The sequence below is a fragment of the Terrapene carolina genome, unplaced genomic scaffold, assembly GCF_002925995.2.
Source record: "Terrapene carolina triunguis isolate 2854851 unplaced genomic scaffold, T_m_triunguis-2.0 Scaffold211, whole genome shotgun sequence".
Lineage (NCBI taxonomy): Eukaryota > Metazoa > Chordata > Testudines > Emydidae > Terrapene > Terrapene triunguis.
Genome location: NW_020664562.1, coordinates 7,967,277 through 7,975,234, shown reverse-complemented (window position 1 = coordinate 7,975,234; position 7,958 = coordinate 7,967,277). Strand labels below are relative to the sequence as shown.

Below are 7,958 nucleotides of genomic sequence, written 5' to 3'. Positions count from 1 at the left end.
TTTGCTTGGGGCGGCCAAAAAGCCAGAGCCGGCCCTGACCAGGGGCCTCCTCTCCTGTTTGCACTTTACCAAAATCCGACTGCTGTGACTGGCTAGGCTCGTCTGGGGTAGAAAATAGCTCCTTGCTGCATGCATCTCTGGCCTCCGAGTCATCTTCTGCTTCTGGGTCCCCCTCCCCCTCTTCATCCAAGATTGCCTCCTCCTGGCTCAGTCCACTCTCGACTGGCACATGAGCCAACGAAGTATCCACAGGGGCCTTCGCAGTGGAGGTGGGGTCACCACCGACTATCGCATCCAGCTCTTTGTAGAACTGGCACAGCACCGGAGCACAGCACTGGAGTGGCGGTGGGCCTCCCGCACCTTGTGGTAAGTGTTCCTCAGCTTCTTCACTTTTAACCTGAACTGCAATGTGTCCCAGTCATGCATCGTGAAATCTGTCCGTAGGTATCATAAATCCTATGACTGGAGTGCAGCTGGGACTGCACTGCCTCCTCTCCCCAAATGCTGATGAGGTCCAGCAGCTCGGCATTGCTCCAAGCGGGGGATCACCTGGTGCGTGGAGCAGGCATGGCCAGCTGGAAAGATGCGCTGAGACCACTGCACGCATCACCGAGCAAACAGGCAGTGGACTTTCAAATTTGCAAAGGAATGTATGGCGTGGGGCTGACGGTTGGTCACCTGAGGGCAGGGCAGTAGAGTCAAACTGATGACCAGAGAGGCGAGAACAGGCATTGTGGGACACCTCCTGGAGGCCAATCTCAGCACTGTAATCGCAACGGTGTCTACACTGGCACCACAGCACAGTAGCCCGGCGCAGAAAGCTATACACCTCTCATGGGGGTGGTTTTTTTAGAGCGCCAGAACTGTGCAGTTTCTGCACACTAAGTGGCTTGGCAGTGTGTACACCTTGAGAGTTACAGCGCAGAAAGCTGCTTTACTGTGCAGAAACTTGCCAGTGTAGACAGGGCCTTAGCCTCTGATCCTATCCTATCCTCATTTTCACTAGATGTCCAATCACTACTAAACTTTTTGGTGAAAACTGAAACAAAAATGTCATTTAGAACTTCTGCTATTTCCACATTTTCTCTTATTGTTTTCCACCCTCTCACTGAGTAACAGGTTTACCCTGTCCTTGGTCTTCCTTTTGCTTCTAATGTATTTGTAGAATATTTTCTTGTTACCCTTTATGTCTCCAGTTAGTTTAATCTTGTTTTGTGCCTTGGTCATCATGCGAAAATATATCATATATTAAAACCTCACTTCATATTTGGTGATGGAATATTAAAACTGTAGATTTTCAAATTTAAAACATTTCCTAGAGGGCTTGTAGGTGTATTAAGGGTATTTAAGACAGCTGTTAATTTTATCAGCAATAAACGGCAAGTATCAAATACTTCCCCATGGAGTGCTTTATGCACTGCAGATTGTGGCTATTCATGTATGTTTTCTGAAGTATTGTGAAGCAAGATTCTTATGAACCCTTTGGAGATTCAAACCCTACTTACCATAATTACATTACTGCACTTCCTTATTACCCAAGAAGCCAGGAGTGGTTTTTAATTTAAATGTTAAGTCACTTTCTAGTTTTCAGAATGATCTGTAATTTGTTTCTTTAGATGAAGCTTAGAAACTAGAGGATGAATAATTAGATGAACAGATGAAATTAAAGGTATAAAGGATCCTCTTATGGCAGTTCTCCCCCTGGACTGTTGTAATGCCATTATTTATCCTTGCATGTTTCCTGTTCTTCCTACTGTAGATGTGTATCTTGTTCAAACAGCAGCAGTAACAATGCTTCCTACTGTTTCACACTGCAGAGAGGAACAAAGAGAGGAACTGAATTCACTGAGTTCAGGCAAGCATGTTCTACCCCCTCTATAAACACCCCCTTCACCTCAAGAGAAGCTCTTATGCAGGAACACCGCACAATTCTGGGGCATTCTAGGATTTACGGGGCATCAGTCTAGAAAGGGGCAAGATTATTGTGATCTTTTGGCCTGCATAGTTCTCATCTTGGAATAGGGTTGGATCAGTGACTTTCCCCACTGCTGAATATTTATCTTGTACAATTGCTTACTTATGTTTCTTCATTAAAATTCCTTTAATTTCTACCAGGTATGTCACTCACTGGTCTTGACAGCATATTTTTTCCTGTTTCATTCTGGGTAATTTTCTAACAGGCCCCTCGGGTGTAGGCATAGAACCCTGGAACACACATGTTGTGGGTTATTTATTCTGTATATTTTTTTACATCTGGTTCTTTGGCTACACAAATCTATTTTAGTAAATGATCATATAGCATTAATTCTGCTAGAGCTTTCTCAGTGATGGATGGTGGTGCAGACATACACGACAACAGAAAAATACCACCACAGCATTACAAATTTCTACAACTTCTCCCTTCAGTAACATACATATGCCACATGCACCTTCAGATGGCAGTGCACTGTGTCATGTACGTGGCTACAGTCTCCTCCCAATAAAATTGGAGCATAACACCAATAAAACACATTTTCCTAAAAACATTTCCTACTCTGCTGATTTTTGCATGCAAGTGTATAATGTGGCCCATAATTAGCATATTGGAAGTAGATGCCAGCTAGATGTGCTGCTATGCACATGCGCGCGCACGCACAAACACACACACACAAATTCTGCCCCCTTGGCACAATGCGGGGCAGCATTTCACTTCTGCACTAGGAATGTTATTAAACCACTCCCTCCCATTGCACTCTACCAGTGCAGTATGCTACTAGTGCTGTGAATTGCAGTGCTAACCTGGGAAGCTCAGGATGCAGAATCTGCTTTCTGAATTTATTTTTTAAAAGGGATTCCTCCTTTTAATTGTTGACATTGCCATGCATAAAGGCCCAATTGTTTTTTGTGTTTTTGTTGTTGTTGTTGTTGCTGGTTTTTTTTTTAAGTTATTGTCAATGTGAAAAAAAAAGTTTGGGGTGTCTCTTTGGCATACATTAACTCAATTATTGATTGTTTATTAAAAAGCTTTTACCTGGGGAGAGGGGGAAAAAGCCTATGAAAAGCAGCCAGCTGTGTACAGTATGCTACTGTCTTCAGCCAACACGTAATGCTATTATCCAAAGCCATTTGTAAAGGACACTGTCAAGCATCAGACAACTATGATAGCTTTCCCAGGATGTTCACCCTTCCTCTTGCGTATCTTCTCTTTAAGGGCAATAATTAAGGTTACTATCAGTGGATACTTTTAACAAACTAATAAACAAAACCCCGACCCAGGAATACTATGGGTTTGATTTTCAGAAGAACTCAGCACTCACAACTGGAATCACATTTTCAAAAGCACTAAGTGGTCATATTCTCAAATGTCCTTTTTGAATATCTGGCCATATGGGGAAAAAACAAAAGGATTAATAGCAGATATAAGTCCAGTCAGAATTGTGAGCCTCAGTCTATTATGGCTAAATCTAAAGTCTGCTGAAGTCAATAGAAGTTATTCCACTTACTTCAATGGGTTTTGGATTAGGCCCTTAGAGTCTAATCCTGCTCACACAAATGAAGGACAAAACTCTCCCTGACTTCCATGGAAGGAGCATCTGTCCCTTAATAGTTTAAATCATAGGCTGCAGAGATCATGCTGAAGATCATAGTTTCTATGAACTGAAGAAGAAGTTATTTCAGTTCCTTTTTCATTTTAAACTGAAGGATATCAATAACAGTATGCGATATGTATAAATTTAAATGTTGCAAGTTGATTTTTGCATCAATAAACATTATACATTAAGCCTTTAAGAGCTCATTCCTATAGTGTAGAAAATCAATATTATGCTTTCATGTATTATGGTACAGTTCATAATCTCATTAATTATTTTAATTCCATCTGGAAAGCTTCAACTTTACAGAAATAAAGGCAAAAATCTGCCGCCTACAACTGGAGTTTACAACCTAGGAAGCATAATTTACCCTCATTTCCACACAATCATTAGCACAATTAACTTTAATGCACTGCAACATTAGACATATTAACATCACAGTGCAGAACACAGTTATCTCCTTATATGCCATGCTCACCTAAAGGCCTTATCCAAAACCCTTTGGAGTCAATGGGAGTCTTTCCATTGACTTCAAAGTGCTTTGGATTAGGCCCTAAATGGGCTAGTAAAGTGTTCGTTCTTTATAGAGGGGAACTCTTCCTCCTTGTAGACTTTTCAAAATATGGGATAATGGCATTTTCAATTTTATATTTCTCGCTTCCATTTTGGCCTCTAAACTGGAAGAAAGTAACTTGAGAAAGTGTCATATATTAGATACCAGTATTATATGGGTAAGATTTTCAAAGCCAGCAAAGGGTTTCAAATGCACAGGTCTCATTAATTGCATGGTGTCATTGAAAATGCAGTCATAATGTGGGGGCAGGAGGAATTTGTACTCCTCTACCATATAGAGTGGTGGCGATGTTTCCGAAACTTGCAAACAGGGAGGGGCCTAGAAAAGGTGGCCTAAAAATTGCCTGCCCTACAACAACTGGCCAGCAAGCCGCGGCTGGCAGTTTAACCCAATCTGCGGCTGAAACCAAAAGCAAAATTTGAGAAAACTTACCATTGGTGTATGGAATGTTCGTACCCTCATGGATCGAGAAGCTGTTGCAAGACCTGAGAGAAGGACAGCTCTCATTGCTCGAGAACTAGTCCGCTACAACATCGATATAGCGGCATTAAGTGAAACAAGATTGCCTGGGGAAGGTTTCTTGAGTGAACCAGGAGGTGGTTACACCTTCTTCTGGAAGGGTAAGACTGAGACAGAGGACAGAATACACAGAGTTGGTCTGGCAATAAAAACCTTATTGATGCATCAACTCCCAGATCTTCCAGTGGGTATCAATGAAAGATTGCTGAAGCTACGCTTCCCACTAAATGCCAAACGTCATATCACCATCATCAGTGCATATGCACCCACTTTAACATGCTCTGACAACTCAAAGGAACAATTCTATTCTCGACAGACTGATCAAGGCCACACCTGTAACAGATAAACTACTCCTACTTGGAGATTTCAATGCCCGAGTCGGGGCTGACAGCGAGAACTGGAAAGGAGTAATCGGGCCACATGGTGTAGGCAAAATGAACAGTAATGGATTACTTCTTTTGAGTCTTTGTTCTGAAAATGACCTGACCATTACCAACACTCTGTTCCGACAAGCGGACAAATACAAAACGACGTGGATGTACCCTAGGTCCAAACAGTGGCATCTGATAGATTATGCCATTGTTAGAAGGCGAGACATCCGAGACGTACTGATTACCAGAGTAATGCGAGGCGCAGAGTGCTGGACAGATCACAGATTAGTCAGGACGTCTCTTCAACTCTACATCGTTCCTTCTTGGCACAAACGCCCTAAGCATGTGCGACCTGCTTTCAATATAGCCAAACTGAAGGATGCTCAATGTTTCAACAAATTCCAGAAGAGTCTTGATGACAAATTGACATCCCACGGACAACTGATCGGTACTGTAACCAAAAAGTGGGACCAGTTCAAGCAGATAGTGACTGACACAGCAATAACATCTCTTGGACCAAAGAAAAGAACACATCAGGATTGGTTTGATGAGAACCAAGAAGAAATATGCTCAGCACTGGAAGTAAAGAGAAAAGCCTTTATTGAATGGCAGAATGACCCCTCCTGAGTCTCTAAACGGGACCATTTCAAGTACCTTCAGAGCAAAACACAGAAAGACCTCCGTCAGATACAAGATAACTGGTGGGAGAGCAAAGCCAAAGAAATTGAGCACTATGCTGAGACCCACAACCTAAAGATCTTCTTCAGTGCTATTAAGACTGTCTATGGACCTTCTAAACCAAGGACCACCCCATTGCTCTCATTAGACAACACAACGCTGATTAAAGATAAAGAAGGCATCAACGAAAGATGGCGAGAACACTTTAGCAACCTTGTCAATAGACCATCAACCGTGAATAATATTGTCCTTAATGAAATTCCACAACAACCTGCTCTGACAGATCTTGACTTTCCGCCCACTATAGATGAGATTAAGAAAGTTGTTAGCCAGATGAGTTCAGGGAAAGCTCCTGGAAAAGATGGGATACCAGCAGAGATATATAAAGCAGCAGGTCCAGCAGCACTAGTAGCGTTCCACACCATGATCATCAACATCTGGGAGGATGAAAACATACCACGGGACCTTCGCAATGCTACTATTGTCTCTCTTTTCAAGAACAAAGGCAGCAAAGCAGAATGTGGAAACTATAGAGGCATATCCCTCCTCTCTGTTGGAGGGAAGATCATCGCCCGCATCATCTTGAACCACCTAATAGCCAGTATTTCCAAGGCAAAGCTACCTGAAAGTCAATGTGGTTTTCGACCTGGCCGGAGCACAGTCGACATGGTGTTTGCTGTCAGACAAATACAAGAGAAGTGCATTGAACAGAACATGCACCTGTATGCTGTCTTCATAGATCTGACAAAGGCGTTTGATACCGTCAACAGGGAAGCCCTTTGGACCATTCTAACACGACTTGGCTGCCCAAGAAAATTTGTCCAGATTATACGCCTTTTTCATGACAGCATGACAGGCGAAGTATTGTCTGATGGAGCCACATCAGCCTCCCTTTAACATCACCAATGGCGTGAAACAAGGATGTGTTCTCGCTCCTGTCCTATTTAACCTGTTCTTTGCATGTGTCCTTAACCATTCAGTGAAAGATCTGGACCGAGGTATATACTTGAAATACCGGCACGATGGTTCACTTTTTGACTTCCGTCGCCTGAATGCAAAGACTAAGACAGTGCAGAAACTCCTTCTTGAGGCACTCTTTGCTGACGATTGTGCCCTCATGGCTCACACTGAAAATGATCTTCACCACATTGTCAACAAGTTTGCTGAGGCCTCGCAACTTTTCGGACTAACTATCAGCCTCGGAAAAACAGAAGTTCTCCATCAATCTGCACCTGGATCAAATGCTTCTGTCCAGAGTATCTCCATCGACGGCACTCAGCTGAAAGTAGTGGAGAACTTTAAATATCTGGGTAGTGTCATATCCAGTCATGGATCACTGGATAATGAGATCAACGCACGAATATCCAAAGCAAGCCAGGCACTTGGCTGTCTGCGTGTCAAAGTTTTAAATCACCATAACATCCGGATGTCAACAAAACTGCTTGTGTACAGAGCTGTTGTTCTTTTATCTCTTTTGAACGGGTGCGAAACATGGACACTATATAGGCGTCACATCAAGCAGTTCGAAGCATTTCACATGCGCTGCCTCCATAACATCACGAAGATCCGCTGGCAAGACAAAGTGCCCAATCTCGAAGTCCTCGAGAGAGCCCAGATGACAAGCATCGAAATGATGATCATGAAGTCACAGCTACGTTGGACCGGTCATGTCAGCCGCATGGATGCCAACAGAATCCCCCGGCAGCTTCTGTATGGTGAGCTCTCCCAGGGCATCCGGCATATAGGTCGTCCATGGAAACGTTACAAGGACACCATCAAAGCCAATCTGCAGTACAGCAGTATCAAACCTAGGGACCTTGAGGACGCTGCCAGCGATAGAACACAGTGGCGTGCAACAGTCAGAAATACCTGCATCGCCTTTGAGGAAGACCGCTGCCGGCGTCTACAAGAGGCACGCGAACGACGTCACAGAGCATCAGCAGCGCACAATCCACTGACCGCGAACTTCCCATGCACCATCTGCAGCAAAATGTGCACCTCTAGAATTGGCTTGTATAGCCATCAGAGGGCACACCATAAGACCAACAACTGATGATCTGCACAGATTTGTCATCATCGGATCGATGGACTACCAAGAGACCAGCTACATACCACACATCTGTACTTTGAATGTAAAATGAAAAGACAAGGAAGGGTTTAATTATTCTCAACAGATATTGTGCTTTAATTTGCATAAGAAATCAATAAGGATACTTTATTATTAATTTATACTGAGCCTTTTGCAAA

General features: G+C 43.2%; 1 pseudogene; it reads left to right on the top strand.

Moving 5' to 3' along the window:
- The window catches only part of LOC113407342, a 14,680-nt pseudogene extending 7,909 nt beyond the window's left edge, over positions 1 to 6,771 (top strand).
- The last annotated feature ends 1,187 nt before the right edge of the window (positions 6,772 to 7,958 follow it).